General features: G+C 50.6%; 1 long non-coding RNA gene across 1 annotated transcript; it reads right to left on the minus strand.

Annotated features, from left to right (window-relative positions):
- Positions 1–2,695: 2,695 nt before the first annotated feature.
- On the minus strand, positions 2,696–4,366 carry LOC104652134 (uncharacterized). Its single transcript, XR_745483.3, has 3 exons — positions 4,120–4,366; positions 3,011–3,185; positions 2,696–2,827 (listed from the first exon to the last, which is right to left on the minus strand). It is a non-coding gene; the product is annotated as an uncharacterized LOC104652134 (long non-coding RNA).
- Between the last annotated feature and the right edge of the window lie 15,026 nt (positions 4,367–19,392).

The following is a 19,392-nucleotide window of genomic DNA, read 5'->3' on the forward strand; positions in this document are numbered from 1 at the left end:
GCTCTCAAGAACTTGGTCTCTGCCACCTTTGGGAAAACCTTTCCAAGGTCACTTATTTGGGTCACTGGTCCGTCAAAGCCAAGTCTGGGCCAGCCAGGTACAAGGCCTGCTGGAGCGTTGCCCGCTGGAGCTGGTGAGAAAGAAGAGGCCGGATGTGGGGCTGGATGGTCCTAGGAGCCACATCCTGAGACCAGACAGGTGCAGGGAACATCCACACAGCTCTTCATGCCAGGGAATTAGTGAAGTAGGGTCCTGGCAGGGAAGCAGGGCAGGGGGCTGCATGCAAGAATGGAAGGAAGCCTCAGGGCGAGGGGCAGGAAACAGAAAGGGACACATGGGGGAGGCACTGCTGCCCACTTGCAGTCTTGGGGGCAAATCTGCCAGAGCCAGGCCATTCTGGGCTCAGCAAAGGTTTTTGGGACCCTTCTTCCTTAGCGTCGGGTGGGAAGACGGAGGTGCAGGCTGTTTTGGGAAAGGATCTTCCCATGCTCCTAACAGAAGTTAGGGCAGGCCGGGCGTGGTGGCTCACACCTGTAATCCCAGCACTTTGGGAGGCCAAAGTGGGTAGATCATGAGGTCAGGAGTTCAAGACCAGCCTGGCCAGGATGGTGAAACCCCGTCTCTACTAAAAATACAAAAATTAGCCTGGTGTGTTAACGGGCGCCTGTAATCCCAGCTCCTCGTGAGGCTGAGGCAGGAGACTCTCTTGAACCCAGGAGGCAGAGCTTGCATTAAGCTGAGATCCACACCAGCCTGGGCACTAGAGTGAGACTCTGTCTCAAAATAAAAAAAAAAAAGAGGGCAGCGGCCACTGGGTGTGGTGGGGGCGCGGGGAGCAGAGCCAAGTGTCCTGCTGCTGACTGGCTCTTGAATAAGCACATGATCTGAACTGTCCAATCAGAGCCCCGCCTATGAAGGGGTGTCCCTCCGGAGCAGAAGGTGGCAGGAGGGGCCCACAGGTAGGTGGTGAGGGCGCCAGGTTGAGGAGCCCAGGGCAAGAGAGGAAGTCCTGACCCTGTCTGGTTCAGTCAGGGAGGCATGGCCAGACCTCTCTCTGCAGGGCTGGCAGGGCGAGTCACTGCCATCCTCCGAGCTTCAGTGTCTGCGTCTGCAAAGGGGACAGTTCCAGATGGCATTTGGGAGCGCTGGAGAGCATGAATGCAAGACGGCTTTGTGCATTGCAACGTGCTGCATTCATGTGTGAGGTCTTGTTTTCATTGACCTTTAAAAGCAGCGACGACGGTGATGATGATCATGGTTGCCTCTGGCAATCCAGCCACGTAAATGCGCTCTGGAAGCTTGGCATCTTTTCAACCCAGCGTTTCTTTTTCTTTTATTTTCTTTTTTTCTTTTCTTTTTTCTTTTTTTTTTGAGGCGGAGTTTCGCTCTTGTTACCCAGGCTGGAGTGTAATGGCGCGATCTCGGCTCACCGCAACCTCCGCCTCCTGGGTTCAGGCAATTCTCCTGCCTCAGCCTCCTGAGTAGCTGGGATTACAGGCATGCACCACCATGCCCAGCTAATTTTTTTATATTTTTAGTAGAGACGGGGTTTCACCATGTTGACCAGGATGGTCTCGATCTCTTGACCTCGTGATCCACCCGCCTCGGCCTCCCAAAGTGCTGGGATTACAGGCTTGAGCCACCGCGCCCGGCTCTTTTTCTTAATCATCCTGGAGAGACTTGATAGACACTTGTGGTAAATTACCCGCCAGTCTAACTCTTCATGTTTCATATCATGCTGTGGGTTGGGCACCTGATGGACCCGTAAGTATCTCATTATACTTGCAAAGTAATTACTGTCAGAGCCTAGCATCGGCAGCACTGAGGGACCCAGCTAATGGGAGCTGGAGGTGCCTCTGAGTTCTCCCACAACAGCGATTCCTTCTTAATTGTAGCCTTAGAACAAGATAACTGAAGGGAATTGCTAAAGGCAAAGCGGTTTGTAAGCAGCAGGAGACAGCAAACACACAGAGATGCCAAGTTGAATCCTTGCTGACCTGGTAGAAGAAACTTGGAGGGAAGATTCCAGAAGGTCTCGTAGGGTGGTATTCTACCAGAAAGCTCCCTGGTTTTTTATTCCTAAAGGAAATCTATTCTACTGTGTAGAGGAAGTCTGTGGCGTGTGTCAGAAGCGCCTGGGCCACCCAGGGTCCTAGCAGGACCCACTTTAACCTGTAGGTGGGCATTGAGTGGGGGGCGGGGGTGCCAGGCCCACCCAGCCAACTAGAACTCAGGGAGGTAAGCCAGCTTTTCCAAATTTTTCAAGTTTGTCTAGGTGAAAAAAAACCTGGGAATCAAGTTGGATTTTTTCCCTAATACTTTAGAATGAAAAATTTCAAATATACAGCAGAGTTGGAAGAATCTTACCGTGAGTACCAGGGCACCTTCCACCTAGTTCTGCCACTGATGTTTTATGAGATTGAGTTGCATTTTGAAGAAATGACAATATGATGATATAATAAATACAAATAATGTGTGTTTTGTAGGCTTGCGTTCAAATCCAGCCACTTCCTAGCTGTGTGGCTTTGGGCACATTGCTTAATGTCTCAGAGCTTTGGTTTTCTCTACAACAAAATGCAAATGAGGTCAGGTACTTCCCAGGAGGTACTGTAAGGTGAAAGGGGGTGATTACATAAAACAGTGCAAGAACTGCTGCATAGGAGGCCCCCACAAATAGTACTGTCATTACAACACACCCACAGGACAGTCGATTCAGTAAGACGCCACATTTTATCGGAGTCTCGTGTGGACAAGCAGTGAAACCTCAGAAGAATGTGTGAAAGGACAGCTGGAGGCACTTCCGTGTGACTTGGCTTCAGCAGCGGTGCTCTTCGCTGCCTTGGTCAGGGCCACCAGCTTCCGGAGGACACGTTTGCTCGTCTTTGGGCAGCTCGTGGCTGAGGCCACTGCCTGGACTTCAGCTGGGCCGTCACCCCAGGCCAGTTCAGCTCCATGTTCAAGACAGTTTGCATAGCTGTCCCTACCCTAGCTGTCCTCTGTCTACGTGGACAACGTCTGAGTGCCAGTGACAGTTCCTCATTTCCATTCACATTTCCCCACATGCGTGTCAAAGAGATGGGTGCCAAGAGGCCGTCATCTTCATCCTGGACACGGAACTCACTCTTGAAGGACTTCTGAAGTCTCAGAGAAGACACAGAGCCACCATAGAGCTTTTGAAATACGGCCTGTGAGGAGCACAACGACAGCCACCATTACTCCCAATAATCACATTACTTGTTGTGGGAGAAAGACCTACTATGTGCCAGGAAGGCTTCGGTAACCATCCCCAACACACACGCACATTCTCTCGCGCGCACACACGCACACACACACACACACACACACACTTCCTCCTCAGCCCCTCTGCCATGCCCAGCTCAGGGCCATCTTCTCCCATGAGGATGCTGACCTCATCTCCTGAAATGACCCTGCCCTCCTGTCACTCCAGAACTTAGGCTGCCACCTGGTTCTCTCTGTGTGGTCTAGTATGCATCAACGATTCTCTGTGTGAATGTCTTTTCTCCCTCAAGATAGTAGATCTGTGATTATTACTCTATCTATCTATCTATCTATCTATCTATCTATCTATCTATCTGTCTATATTTTGTGTAGAGACAGGGTCTTGCTATGTTTCCCAGGCTGGTCCTAAATCCTGGCTTCAAGTGATCCTCCTGCCTCAGCCTCACATGTATGAGCCACCATGCCCAGTCACCTGAACTGTGTTTTGTTTTGTTTTGATATGGAGTCTTGCTTTTTCACCCAGGCTGGAGTGCAGTAACTTGATCTCAGCTCACTGCAACCTCTGCCTCCTGGCTTCAAGAAATTCTCGTGCCTCAGCCTCCTGATTAGCTGGGGTTGCAGGTGGGCACCACCACGCCCAGCTAATTTTTTTTGTATTTTTTTAGTAGAGACGGGGTTTTGCCATGTTGGCCAGGTTGGTCTCGAGTTCCTGACCTCAGAGGATCCACCTGCCCTGGGCTCCCAAAGTGCTGGGATTACAGGTGTGAGCCAACGCGTCTGGCCTGATCTCGGTCTCGAAGAGAGCAGCAGTTCATCTGTGGCCACTGCTCCCTGGGGACTTGCCAGAAGGGAGATGCAGGGCACAGGGAAATTACCCACCTCTATTAGACTTCTTCAGTGGCATTAAGTGTCCTCAGTGGCAGCATGCAGCACAGAAGCTGAGGTGTGGCTGCATTCCATTTGGAGAATTCCACTGTGATTCATGGTGTCCGCTGCAAGTTCAAGGTGTCACCATTTAATTATTAAACATCATGAGGCATTAGGAGGCTTGGGCACGCACTGATAAGTGATCCATTTCTAACACCGCTGGTTTATTACTGTTTGTGGCAGCTCCTGCACGAATCGGTGTCCATTAACTAAGCAATGGTATTATAATTACACATTTAAATTATGCATGGGAAGGGTGTCAGTGGTAGAAGTCAGACTGCAGTGATTACTTTGAGTCATCAGACCTCCTGGATGTAGTCTCTCTGCAGACAGCTGTAACTCCGGCTTGTTTTCCGCTCCTTTTCTGCAGACGTGTAGAATCCACTGCTGGGGTCCACTGAGCTGTCTTCTGGGTGGTTTTCAGTGCTGCAGGAGATAAACACATGTGTCTTCCCGGTGGGACCCAGCGGATGCACTACCCTAAATCCCGTCCCTTGCCTGCCCTGAACTCCATGACTCCATGGCCTACTTCCTCATGGAAATTTGCTTGCTTTTTTTTTTTTTGCGATGGAGTCTCACTCTGTTGCTCAGGCTGGAGTACAGTGGTGTGATCTCAGCTCACTGCAACCTCTGCCTCCTGGGGGTTCAAGCTATTCTCTCCCACCACTCCCGTGTAGCTGGGATTATAGGCACCAGCCACCATGCCCGGCTAATTTTTGTATTTTTAGTAGAGTTGGGGTTTCACCATGTTAGGCTGGTCTCGAACTCCTGACCTCAAATGATCCATGGGCCTCAGCCTCCCAAAGTGCTGGGATTATAGGCATGAGCCACCACATCCAGCTGGATATTTGCTTCTTTAGAGGAAAGCACCGTTGATCCTACCTCCTTGATCTGGTTTGTAAGACGTTATACCCCCGATACTATCTGAAACCATCTTGTCTCATTCCTTCTGTCCCATCTTGTTCATTCATTTGTTCACTCATTCATTCACTCAGTTCACGCCCTCCCTCTGGTGAGTCAGTTCCCTTCTGCCCTCCCCAGTCTATCCAGTGTTCCTGTAGGCTGCCAGATCACTTTTCCAAAACTCCGGCAGGATGGAGGCCCTCTTGATCTCAGATCCTTCAAGGCTGCCTTCCAGGGCTCCCGCACCAACCTCACGGTGTGGCTATGTGACATAATAAAAAATATACGCTTCTATTTAGTCTCTTTTCCGGTTCCTGACACAGAGCTCCTAATCCCTTGGAATCTCCTGGGTGATAGGAATGTCTTTTGTTCTAATGAGGTGACGCTCGTAGCTCTTGAGTGGGGTTGGGGGCTGAGCACCAGAAAGACGCAGCTAGGAGCCTGGAGCTTTCGGCCCCACCCCTACCCTCCAGGAAAGGGAGGGCGGGGCTGGAGATTGAGCTGATAATCCATCACACCTGTGTGATGTAGCCTCAACTACAGGACCCAGAGGGCTTCTGGGCTGGTGGACACCTAGCATGCTGGGACGGTGGCAATCCCAAACTCCATGGGCACAGAAGCTCCTGTGCTCGGGGCCCTCCCAGAGCTCGCCCTGCTGTGTGCCATTTCGTCTGCCTGTTCATCTGTATCATCCATAATGTCCTTTACGGTAAACCTATACACCTAACTGAAGTGCTTCCCTGAGTTCTGTGAACCATTTTAGCCAATTACCAAACCTGAGGAGGGGGTTCTGTGGACCTCTGATGTGTAGCCAAGTCAGATGGACGTGTAGGTAACCTGAGCACCTGATCCATGCAACTGGCATCTGAAGTGGGAACAGTCTTGCAGGACGGAGACCATACCCTGAGGTCAAGAGATCGAGACCATCCTGGCGAAGATGGTGAAACCCCGTCTCTACTAAAACTATGAAAATTACCAGGCATGGTGGTGCAGGTCTGTAATCCCAGCTACTCAGGAGGCTGAAGCAGAAGAATTGCTTGTTTTCTACTCTGCATTGTGGAAACGCTCTCATCCCGCAGCCTATCTTGACAATTTGATGTTGCTCTTCTCAACCCAACCTGGATAATTGCATAATTAATTGTGCACAGGTAATTCACCCAGCCTGGATAATTGCATAATTAATTGTGCACGGGTAATTCACCCAGCCTGGATAATTGCATAATTAATTGTGCACCGGTAATTCACCCAGAGAAGGTGTTGGTGGAGGAGGCGTCCGACTCCCACTCTCCTGGAAGGGCACCAGGCTCCCTCTGTGCCAGATCCCGGCGCGGCGGAGCCCAGCAGCATGCACCAGGATTTTGGTGCGCATCTGACTGCAGGCACAGCTCCGTACCCGGAGCCTGGTGGTCCTTGCGGCTTGTTCGCTCCGCTGGGTCAAGTCGGAGGCTGTTCCTTGGAGCTGAGGCTCTGCCAGGGTGATTGAAGTGAAGATGCACCCTAGCCTCGAGGCTGGAAAGAGTCAGGGCTTTCGTTTGGGGTTTCAGCCATTCCCCCTGTTGGTTTCCTATGACATTTCTGGAAAGCGAGTGTCCCTTCCCTTTTCCCTACACCACCCTCCTTGGACCATAAAGCCATGCACTGGCTCAGAGGTCCAAAGTGCCTGTGGCCTGGCTGGTTCCCTGAGCCTTGGGCTTGGTCACGATGCTGGAGAACGACCACAGCCCCAACCCTGGGGGGCGCATGGCCGTCAGGGAGCCAGGCCACCGCTCAAAGGGCTGTCTTGGGCCCTGGTACCGCTGGACAGAGTACTGGGGTCCAGGAGAATGGTCCCCAAAGCCAGACTTGACTTTTTAACATCCCCCCGCTCCCAACATACATACACACACCCCACCAGCGTTCTTGACCACTGCCGCCTCCTCCGCCAGGGCAGGTTCCCAAGGCCCCTCCCCACTCTGCTGCCCACGGTCTGGGCAGGCACATCCGTGGGTCCTGGAGGGGTGGAGGGCAGTGGCTGGCCCAGGGTTGTTGGCTGGGGGTGTGAAAGAGCTACTCATGCCCACCGCCCATTACCTTCCATCTCCCTCCCTCTTACTTCTCGCTCTCTCTGCAGAAGTTTTGAGGACGAACACATGGTTTCTGCTGATGGACAGCTCACAAGCCTTCGCCTGTAATCCTGGGACCACCTTCGCATGTGGTGCAGAAGCCAAAGCTGCAGGGAAGTGTGGAGCCCCACACAGCCCTACACGGGCCTAAGTCGGCCCCAGCCGGGCTGGCTTTGAGAAGAATGTTAAGAAGTGGGACAGACAGGGGTGGGAGGTGCGGAGGGGGCCCTGGGAGGGGGAAGAGGTGGTGCCCCTTTTGGAGCTGAGAATGGGGGAGTGGCAGGGGGCACAAGGTCACAGAACTAGGCTGAGGAAGAAGGGGTTGCCTGGAGGGTGGGACCCAGAAGCTACGGAAATGTCACAGCAGAAATGGCCATCGAAATCCCCTCCTGAAGTCCTTGGTGGGGCAGCAGTGACGTTCTAACATCCTACATGGGAAATCTACACAGTTAGCAGAGCCAAATGTGACAGCGACACGAGCCAACCACTTTCAACCTGACATTTTACTGTCACATGAGACTGTATCTCCCGGGGTCCCACGCCCTGGCCACCTTGTCCCCCAGTGCCCGCCCGTTTAGGAATGAGTTATCCAAGTTAGTCTGTGGCATAGGCAGTGCTCCCGATCAATTCCTAAGAAGCAGCGACCTCTTCTGTATTTCTTCCACGCTGAGTCAGATAGACCCAGGAAGAAATCTTCAGATTCCTCAGAAAGCACTCTCTTGAATAGCCTTTCCTGTGTTACACAGCAGGTGCTTCATTCTTGCTCTAGGGAGCAGAGCCTGCCCCAGTGTGAAGAGTGGCTTTGCATACAAGAAACCATTTCTCCACTGTCTCTCCAGATTAGAGAGACCCCCAGCTGAAATTGCTTCCTCTGAGTCTTTGCTATTAGAAACCAATAAAACCCTTCCAGAAGCATCGCCCTGCAAACTTGAGCACCTCAACCCCCAAGCCCAGATCCCAGCAGAGAAAGCCTTTGGCATCCCGGGACCGAAAGCTAATGGCATTCGGTGGAGGAGAGTCTGCTCTGGCCTGGGCTGATGGTGACTTACTATTGAGGGCGTTTGTGTTTTGGGTGAACTAGAAGAAATCTATTCCAGCATAATTATTCCAACTGGGATTTAGGAGGACTGGGCATTCTCCACATTCCAGCCTTCTTCAGTTCCACGGGGTTCAGACGGGGTTTATTTTTTTCTTTCTGTGCCACAGACACTTGGCAGCGACGACTAACTTAGGGTAACACGAGAACGCTGACTAGGTCGGCCTGTGGCTTCCCTGCCAGCTTTCCTGTTTGTCATACGACAGTGAGACCAGTGCCAGCTCAGCAGGGCACTGAGAGCTTTGGGTGATCCTTGCAGCTGGATGTCAGGCCCAGCTTGGTGGGCTAAGCCCTGGAGAATGGGTACCTTGGGTGTTCCGTGAGAGGCATTGCAGGAATAGCGGTAGGAGTGAAAGGAGACAGGGCACAGAGCTCAGAGGTAGAAGCGCGGTCTGTTTCTAATACACGCGAAAAAGAAAGGCCATTTCTGGCTCATGTCTTTAATCCCAGCACTTTGAAAGGCCAAGGCGGGTGGACCACTGGAGTTTCTGAGTTTGAGACCAGCCTGGCCAACATGGCGAAACCTCGTCTCTACTAAAAATACCAAAATTAGCCGAGCTCGGTGGCACATGCCTGTAATGCCAGTGACTCGGGAGGCTGAGACAGGAGAATCTCTTGAACCCAGGAGACAGAGGTTGCAGAGAGCCGAGATGGCGCCACTGCACAACAGCCTGGGCGACAGAGCGAGACTCCATCTCAAAAAAAAAAAGAAAAAAAGAAAGAAAAGAAAGGTCACTTCCAACTGGAGGAGGGTGACCTCCGTTAGAGACACAGCTGCAACCTGGCGCTCCCCAGCACCAGACCGCACTGCCAGGTCGAGCCCATTACTACCATTTTGCAGAGGACAAAAGTGAGCGTCAGAAACTCAGCGACTCCCCCAGAGTAGGACACGGCCGAGCTGTTTCTCACCCTCCGGCCTCCTGTGTGCTCTTTCCCTTATAAGCAGAAAGAAGAGGAAAGCTCTGGCTTCAGCTCTCGATGGTGGAACCCATCTTCCCTCCTTGCAAACAACATTCAGTTCGACTTGGTGAATCTCTATTGAAAATGTATTATATGCAAATCCCTGGATGCATGAAATAAAATTTTAAAAAATCATATGCCGGGCCGGGCGCGGTGGCTCACGCCTGTAATCCTAGCACTTCGGGAGGCTGAGGTAGGTGGATCTCCCGAGGTCAGGAGTTCAAGACCAGCCTGGCCATCGTGGCGAAACCCCATCTTTAAAAAATAAATACATAAATAAATAACCATATGCATAAAATAAAAACAACAGCACAACAATAGCCAAGCCACCAGGCAGAGACACAAGACCTAGGAAGGGCTTGGCATGAACACACTGAATCAGCTTCGCCGGGGAGGCTGTTCCCAGGATTCCAGGCGGAGCAGCTCTGGTGTCGACTCCCTGGGAAAAGGCGCCATTTCCTCACTCGCTCCTGGCGAGACCAAACCCAATGCCTAGGACGTTTCACCAACTCTTTCAAGATCCTCCCAAAGAGCTGTTTTCACCTGTATCGGTTTTCTCATCTGAAAAATGGGTCTAATAATTACTACCTTGTAGGCGTTTTGGGAGTATGAAGCAAGATGAGGACTTAAAACCTGGGCACAGTGCCTGGCCCGGAACAGGAGCTCAGCAAATATCTGTCCCAGCTCTTCTCTTCCTTTCTCAGTCACCTGAAACCAAAGGCAGGCTCTTCTTTCTGCTTGTAGTGGAAAGAGTAGGAGGCTGGAGGGTGAGAAACAGCTTGGCCGTGTCCTACTCTGGGGGAGTCCCTGAGTTTCTGAGGCTCACGTTTGTCCTCTGCAAAATGGCAGTAATGGTCTCGACCCGGCGGTGTTGTCTGGGGCTGGTGAAAGGAGGGGGAGGTGACATTTACTGAGAATGAATGAGAACTCTCTACTAAAAGTACAAAAAATAGCCGGGCATGGTGGCACGTGCCTGTAATCCCAGCTACTCAGGAGGCTGAGGCAGGAGAATCGCTTGAACCCGGAAGGCAGGGGTTGCAGTGAGCCGAGGGGCTGAGCTCTCCATAAACGTCACCGCACTCTCCTTCTCCTAAAAAAATACAAATGTTTTGGCATGTCTCCCATAACCCAGGTGCAGAGCTGGACCCAGTGATACCGTGAGGCGTGAGATGCAGTGGCAGCCCTTACGAGACCTGCCTGCAGGGTAATGTGAAGAATGGCCCGGGGTCTCCAGGCCCCAGTAAAAGTGAGTTTCTTTCATTGTCTATTACACATTTGCTGAACTAAGTTTTGTTTTCATCATTTGTATTTTCTTAGTTTTCTCTGAATGCACCACAGCGTGTTTAAGACAATACTCGCTTTGATTTCGTAAGAGAAATGAATTCTAAAGGCAGGATCCAATTTAACTTGACTAACTTTAATCAAACCAACCTGTGCTTTTAGCATCCTAACAATCAAAGTATCCCTTTTTACTCTGGCTGCCGGGAAGCTCAAATCTAAATTTATTTATTTTTTGTTTCTTTTTTTTTAACCGTCACATCTAAATTTAATACCCAATTGAATATATACTATTTGACTATACTCCAGCCCAGGCTGGAGCACGGTCTCGGCTCACTGCAAGCTCCACCTCCCGGGCTCAAGTGATTCTCCTGCCTCGGCCTCCCGAGTACCTGGGATTACAGGTGCCTGCCACTGTGCCCAGCTAGTTTTTGTATTTTTAGTAGAGACGAGGTTTTGCCATGTTGACCAGGCTGGTCTTGAACTCCTGACCTCAGGTGATGCCCTTGCCTTGGCCTCCCAAGTTCTGGGGTTATAGGCGTGAGCCACTGCACCTGGCCTCTTTTTCATTTTCTTTTTTTTGAGACAGGCTCTTGCTCTGTTGCCCAGAGTGGCATGATCTCGGCTCACTGGAACCTCCGACCACCCCAGGCTCAAGCGATCCTCCCACCTTAGCCTCCGAAGTAGCTGGGACTACAAGGCGTGCACCACCACACCCAGCTAATTTCTTTTTAAGGCCGATTTCTGCAATTTCTTCTTCTCAGTGGGGGGCTCCTGTCCCAGCGTCCAGGCTCTCATCAGTCTCCCCTCCCATTGAAGTGAATTGCGCTCCAGGCTTCTCCCAGGAGGCGCCCAGAGTGCAAATGCTGCCTGGCTACCAGCCGCAGCTGGCACAAGCCCGCTGAATTTGATGAGCGCGCAAACCCCCATCCCGGAGCAGGCGCTGAGATCATTGGTGCAACGGCAGGATGCGGCCTGCTGCTACCAACCCCTCGTGATCCTCAGCCCCCGCCGCAGAGCCCGCAGGCCTCGGAGGAAAGAAATACCGTAAACGTAGCAGCGACTGTCATCGCCGTTTTATTTTCTCTTTGGCCTCTGGAGATGCACACCGCTTCCCCATTATGACTCATGCTATATCATCAGCCACAGTTATGCTTGTCAGCCGCTGCGGAGGGACCTGCCATTTGAACACAGGGGCATGGAGGAAGGAGAAGACATGCACTCCTTCTCCCGGGAAGGCGGGAAGGGCGGCTGCCGCGTGATGCTGCATCCGTCTGCTGTGTAGCTGTGGCTGGTGACAGACGGGGCACAGTGGGAGGTCATCTAGCCAGGACCCCATGGCACTGGCTGTAGTTTTCCCTGGACTCAGGGGCCCTCAGAGCCAGAAACTGCACAGTTGTAGACAGAGGTGGACAGAGGCCAGGCCCGCCTGTTGGCTGGTGTGTGACTTGGTGGGTCTGTGGGCTGCTTTCTTATTTATGTATTTATTTATTTATTTTTGAGACGGAGTTTCGCTCTTGTTACCCAGGCTGGAGTGCAATGGCGCGATCTCGGCTCACCGCAACCTCCGCCTCCTGGGGTCAGGCAATTCTCCTGCCTCAGCCTCCTGAGTAGCTGGGATTACAGGCACGTGCCACCATACCCAGCTAATTTTTTGCACTTTTAGTAGAGACGGGGTTTCACCATGTTGACCGGGATGGTCTCGATCTCTCGACCTCGTGATCCACCCGCCTCGGCCTCCCAAAGTGCTGGGATTACAGGCTTGAGCCACCGCGCCCGGCAATTTTTAGTATTTTTTAGTAGAGACAGGGTTTCACCATGTTGACCAGGATGGTCTCCATCTCTTGACCTCGTGATCCACCCGCCTCGGCCTCCCAAAGTGCTGGGATTACAGGCTTGAGCCACTGCGCCCGGCAATTTTTAGTATTTTTTAGTAGAGACAGGGTTTCACCATGTTGACCAGGATGGTCTCCATCTCTTGACCTCGTGATCCACCCGCCTCGGCCTCCCAAAGTGCTGGGATTACAGGCTTGAGCCACCGCGCCCGGCAATTTTTAGTATTTTTTAGTAGAGACAGGGTTTCACCATGTTGACCAGGATGGTCTCCATCTCTCGACCTCGTGATCCACCCGCCTCGGCCTCCCAAAGTGCTGGGATTACAGGCTTGAGCCACCGCGCCCGGCAGTGTGGGCTGCTTTCTGAGTGGGAGGTGATCGTGGCCAGCCTGACGCAGGCAGAGACACCGTTTCCCTGGCAAATGGCTCTAGCAATAGTGATGCACATTTCTGGCCGGAGCAGAGTGGTGGGTAGGACTTGGACCGTGGAGCCAGCATGGCCTGAACTGGAGCCCGTTCTGCTACTGACAAGCGAGCTGCTGAGCCTCTGAGACGGATGCGGTGGCAGCACTGGTGAAGTGCCTAGCGTGGGGCCTGAGACCCAGTAAGGGCTCGGTGGCTCAGGCACCTGCCGCCATCCTCCTCCCCTTCCGCATACGGTGAAAAATACAGTCCTGTTCGCTTTGGTAACAAAACTCCAGACACCATCCTGCCCGTCCGGACCGACTCTGCACTTCCTCCGTTAATGAAGAGGGGCTCCTCGAAGGGACGGTGGTCACTGTCTCCTTCTCACGACTGTTGCAGTGAACCCCGTTTCTCTTCAAAGAATCAGTGTGTCAGTATGTTCAGCTCTCTTATTCTTTAATTCTCTATTTTAAAGTTTAACTTACTTGTAAGGAAGCTATAGATCAGTTTAGTAGATTGAGACTTCCAATCCATAAATGTGGGATATCTCTCCATTTATCTAGGTCTTGTCTGTCTGTCTGTCTGTCTTTCTTCCTTCCTTTCTTTCTCTTTCTTTCTCTTTCCTTCTTTCTTTTCTCTCTCTCTCTCTTTCTCTCCTTCCATCCTTCCTTACTCTTTCTCTCTTTCTCTCTTTCTGATGATCGAATCTTGCTCTGTCACCCAGGCTGGAGTGCAGTGACATGATCTTGGCTCACTGCAACCTCTGCCTCCCGGGGTCAAGTGATTCTTCTGCTCAGCCTCCTGAGTAGCTGGGACTATAGGTATGCGCCACCACGCCTGGCTAATTTTTGTATTTTTAGTAGAGACAGGATTTCACCATATTGGCCAGGCTGGTCTCAAACTCCTGACCTTGTGATCCACCTGCCTTAGCCTCCCAAAATGCTGGGATTACAGGTGTGAACCACTGTGCCTGGCTTTTTTTTTTTTTTTTTTTTTTTTTTTGAGACAGTCTCACTCTGTTGCCCAGGATGGAATGCAGTGGTGTGATCACAGCTCGCTGTAACTTCAAACTCCTGAGCTTGGTCAATCATCCCATCTTAGCCTCCTGAGTAGCTGTGACTAAGTCATGTGCCACAATGCTTGGCTAGTTTTTAAATTTTTCATAGATTTGGAGTTTCTCTGTGTTGCCCAGGCTGGTCTCAAACTCCTGGCCTCAAGTGACCCTCCCACCTCGGCCTCCTAAAGCGCTAGGTTTATGGGTATGAGTCACTGCTCCTGGCCTTATCTAGTTCTTCTTAATTGCTCTTAGAAATGTTTTGTGATTTTTAGTGGCAGTCTCACATATCTTTCAAAGGATTTATTCCAAGCTGTTTATATTTTCATGTCATTGTAAATTGTCTTTAATTTTGTTTTGTAGTTGCGTGTTGATAGTATATAGAAATAAACTAGGCCGGGCGCGGTGGCTCAAGCCTGTAATCCCAGCACTTTGGGAGGCCGAGGCGGGTGGATCACGAGGTCAAGAGATCGAGACCATCCTGGTCAACATGGTGAAACCCCGTCTCTACTAAAAACACAAAATATTAGCTGGGCATGGTGGCACGTGCCTGTAATCCCAGCGACTCAGGAGGCTGAGGCAGGAGAATTGCCTGAACCCGGGAGGCGGAGGTTGCGGTGAGCCGAGATCGCGCCATTGCACTCCAGCCTGGTAACAAGAGCGAAACTCCGTCTCAAAAAAAAAAAAAAAAAAGAAATAAACTTAGTTTTGTATGTTGACATTTTATCTGGTGGCCTTACCTAATTTATTAATTCTAATAGTTTGCAGATTTTTAAAATTTCCTATTTATACAGTAATATCATTGGAAAACAAAATCAGTTCTACCTTTTACCTTTCCAGTCTTCATGCCTTTTTCTTTTTTTTGCCTTATTTTACTGACCAGGACCACCAGTACCAGGTTGAGCCAAGGTGATGACATGGCTGACAAGAAGGAAGTGCTCCATAGTGGCATTGACGTCAACAGTAGGGTTTTAGAAAATATATACTCTTTATCCATTAAAGAAGTTTCTTGGGCCGGGCATGGTGGCTCACACCTGTAATCCAAGCACTTTGGAGGCCAAGGTGGGCGGATTACCTGAGGTTAGGAGTTCAAGACCAGCCTGAGCAACATGGTGAAACCCCGTCTTTAAAAAAAAAAAAAAAAAAAAAAAAAAAAAAAAAAAAGTTTATTTAATCTGGTTTAGCACCAAGAAAAAAAAGAAGTTTCTTTAAATTTTTATTTATTTATTTATTTATTTTTTTTTTTGAGAAGGAGTCTTGCACTGTCACCCAGGCTGGAGTGCAATGGCACGATCTCAGCTCACTGCAACCTTTGCCTCCCATGTTCAAGCAATTCTCCTGTCTCAGCCTCCCAAGTAGCTGGGACTATAGGCGCCCACCACCATGCCCAGCTAATTTTTTGTTTTAATAGATAGAGTCTCATTATGTTGTCCAGGCCGGTGTCAAACCCTTTGGCTCAAGCAATCCTCCTCCCTTGGCCTCTCGACATGTTGGGATTACAGGTGTGAGCTGCTGCACCTGATCCTGTCCATTTCAGAAATCTTTCCAAATACCTGCCTTGGCTTTATTTTCACTACTGCACCCAGTTAGTTCATTAATTTCTACTCCTGTCTTGATGGTGTTCTTCCTTCCACTTTCTTTAGGCTTAATTTACTGGGTTTTTAGTGTTTTGTTTTTTGGTTTTTTTTTTTTTTAGTTTTATAAGACAGAAGCTTAGATCATTGATTTTCAACCTTCTTATTTTCTAATACCTGCATTTAAAGCCAAAAATCTCCACGTAAGCACTTTTTTAGTCACTCCTCACAAGTTTCTATGTTTATTTTCATTATCACTCAGTTAAAAGTATTTTTTAATTTCCATTGTGATTTCTTCTCTGACCCACGGGTTATTGAGACGTACGTTGTTTAATTTCCAAACCCTTGCGGATTCTCCAATTATCCTTCTGTTATTAATTTCTTGTTTAATGGCACTGTGGTCAGAGAACACACTCTTGCGTGAGTTCAGCGCTTTGAAGTCTGTTGAGACTTGCTTTAGGCCCAGCATAGGGTCTGTTCTGTTCAATGTCCCGTGGTTCCATTGTTCCTCTCCCGCCCTGGCACCATCGGTAAGTGTTTCAGCATTTTAGCATTTTCTCCTGAAATGCTAACATTTTTGCTTATTTACCGAATATTTCCCCTTTTCTGTGTTTTTCATTTCTTCCTGCAGTTTGGTGCTTCCACTGGGGGTCCCTTTCCTTCAGCCCAAAGAACTGATCTGAGCTGTCCTGGAGGCGGAGCTGCTGGTGATGAATTTTCTTGGCTTTTGTTTGGAGACATTTTTGTTTATGCTTCTTTTCTGAAGAATATCTCCTCAAAAGGTTGACCAGTTTGTTTGGCTTTTCTCTTTCAGCAATTTAAAGATGGTATGCCATCATCTCCTGGATTCCAAAAATGTGAAATGCTTCGGCAATTTGCGTGTCACCCTTGGGGGCCCTGCCGTCTTCCATGTGTCATTCCAGTGTTAGGATCCGAGCTGTCCAAACAAGCACATGCCGTCATTGGTAAAGCATGTACGCATGCCCTTAAAATGCCTTTCCTTCCAGTGTCTCTGCTCCGTCCCTCCCCACAGTGAGGAGCAGAAGCGAGAGGCCACACAGCCCCTGGCTGTTTTCCTGGTGTGAATGTCCAAAAGGGTTCTAATATGATAATTCCCTCTTTCCTCCTCCAGGTTCCAAGCAAGCTGAGAAGCACAGAGGGAGAGGCAGGGGCAGCTCTGCCCCGTTCATCGTCGATGCTGGGGCCACATGTCGAGAGCAGGGGTGGGCGTCTGGGACGAGGACTGCAGCTGCCCTTTAATGAGAGCCTGTCCTGTGCCTGGCACCACAGTGGGCACATCCCACACCTTTTCTCACTCCACCCAGAGCCCATCCTCTGAAGCAAGTGCTGTCAGCTCCACTGGCTAGGCAGGAGACCAAAGGTCTTTTTATTTTTTTTGCGATGGAGTTTTGTGCTTGTCGTCCAGGCTGGAGTGCAATGGTGCGATCTTGGCTCACCACAACTTCTTGGGTTCAAGTGATTCTCCTCCCTCAGCCTCCCAAGTAGCTGGGATTACAGGCACCCACCACCACGCCCAGCTAAATTTTTGTATTTTTAGTAGAGACGGGGATTCCCCATGTTGGCCGGGCTGGTCTTGAACTCCTGACCTCAGGTGATCCTCCCGCCTTGGCCTCCCAGCGTGCTGGGATTACAGACATGAGCCACTGTGCCCTGCCCTATCTTATTTTTGCAATGTGTGTTGTCTCCTTTATGAAGGCACAGACACATCTGTCTTGTTCCTGGCCAAGTGGGCACCTGGCACTGAGTACTTCCTTGTCCGTGTGGATTGGGGTCCTGCCCCAGGCCCCCGTCTTTTCAGTTTTCTCTTTCTCCTCTGGGAGGGGCTAAGCCAGCCATTGCTCCCTTCCATTCGGATTCCAGCGGAGACAAGCCGGGGAAGTTTCTGGGAGCTGCGCAGGTGAGCAGAGTTGGAGGCCTGGCATGACTGTCCCGGCTGTGTCACTGCAGGGCGGCTGGTGGCTCCGCTTCATAACATGTTTACTCGAGTCATCTTTGGCAAAGGTTACCAGGCTCCAGGAGGGAACACGCATGTGAGAAATGCCCCTTCCGTGACACACCCACCTTGCTCGACAGTGAGACGAGGGAGGGAGGGCGCAGCCAGCAGGTGATGAAGTCTAGAGGTTGCCGGAGTGGCGGGATCAATGTGTCTAGTTTTCAAGAAGCCCAGGACAAAACCCTGTTAGGTCAGAGGGCTTTGGCCAAATTCTGTCCTGTGGTGTTTGGGTGAAGTCCTGTCTTCACAACTGGTTTTGACTCCTCTCAGAGTAAGAATTCTTTTTATTTTATTTTATTTTATTTATTTGAGATGGAGTCTTGCTCTGTCTCCCAGGCTGGAGCATAGTGGCACGATCTTGGCTCACTACAAACTCCACCTCCCAGGTTCAATCAATTAGCCTGCCTCAGCCTCCTGAGTAGCTGGGATTACAGGCATGTGCCACCACACCCAGCTAATTTCTGTAGTTTTAGTAGAGACAGAGTTTCCGCCACGTTGGCCAGGCTGGTCTCGAACTTTTGACCTCAGGTGATCCACCTGCCTTGGCCTCTCAAAGTGCTAGGATTATAGTCGCGACCCATTGTGCCCAGCCCGTTTTTTGTTTTTTAATTTCTATTCAATAAATAAGCAAAGGGAGGCCCAGGCCTTGCTGCACTCAGAGGGTTCTGGACCCTGACCCAGGCCTGGGTGAAGTTCGGGCCTCTTGACTTAGGGTGGAGGCATAAACAGGAGAAAAACCAAAGGAAACTGAAGATGTGCACAATCACTAATGGCACTGAAAGCAGCTACTTAAGATTTTGAAACATAAAGCTGTAAAACCCCATACCCTCTCTATAGCCCCAGGCTTGCTGACAGGAGCAGGTCAAGGCCACGTCTGCCTGTGTTTTTCCACTGCTGTGAGCTCCCCTGCTTCGGCTCACTTATCTGCAACGCATGGGCCATGTGCATTTCAATGCAAGGAGGTGGCACTGGCCTTTGCTTATGCTGGGTGGGTGTCACCCCAGAAGCCCTTCCCTGGGACCGCATAAAACAAACCAACCCCCAAACCTCTAATGAAATGGGATATAACAAATCACTGCAGGTTCTGCCGAGAGGCAGATGATCGAGTCTGTAAAATATTTCCAGAAACCCTGGCAGTTCCTGATGCACGTGGTGGGAACACTGCCTCGGTGGGTGACTGTCCCTTTGCCGCCCTGCCAGATCGGACCTCTGAGTGCCCTGGGAGCCACTCGAGGAGGATGAGGAGGTAAACTGACTTGCTTCAGCAAAACAGATCTGTGGCGATCATTTTGTGGCAGTAATTACAGTTTATGGCAGGAATTACACACTTAGCAAAAATAAATACAAATAACACGACTCCCACAGTGGCATCCTTCACTCCGGTGCGGTTTTTGTTTTGTTTTGTTTTGAGACAGAGTCTCACTCTGTTGCCCAGGGTGGCATGCAGGGGCACGACCTCAGCTCACTGAAACCTCCGCCTCCCAGGTTCAATTGATTTTCCTGTCTCGGCCTCCCAAGTAGCTGGGATTATGGGTGTCTGCCACCACACCTGGCTAAATTTCGTATTTGCAGTTTCAGTAGAGACAGGCTTTCACCATCTTGGCCAGGCTGGTCTGGAACTCCTGACCTTCAGTGATCTGCCTGCCTCGGTCTCGCAAAGTGCTGGGATTACAGGCGGGAGCCACCGCGGCCGGCCACTGGTGCTGTTTTACAGCCATGGTGTCTGGGCTCTGCTCTCGGCACACCCCACGATGGTCTTTTTGGCATCCTTCAAAGAGTCCTCTCTCTCTCTCTCTTTTCCTTTTTGTTTGAGATGGAGTCTTGCTCTGTCACTCAGGCTGGAATGCAATGGCTTGATGTGTGCTCACTGCAACCTCCGCCTCCTGGGTTCAAGCGATTCTCCTGCCTCAGCCTCCTGAGTAGCTGGGACTACAGGCACGTGCCACCACGCCCGGCTAATTTTTTGTATTTTTAGTATAAACGGGGTTTCACTGTGTTGGTCAG

The sequence above is a fragment of the Saimiri boliviensis genome, chromosome 21 (genome assembly GCF_048565385.1).
Source record: "Saimiri boliviensis isolate mSaiBol1 chromosome 21, mSaiBol1.pri, whole genome shotgun sequence".
NCBI classification, from domain to species: domain Eukaryota; kingdom Metazoa; phylum Chordata; class Mammalia; order Primates; family Cebidae; genus Saimiri; species Saimiri boliviensis.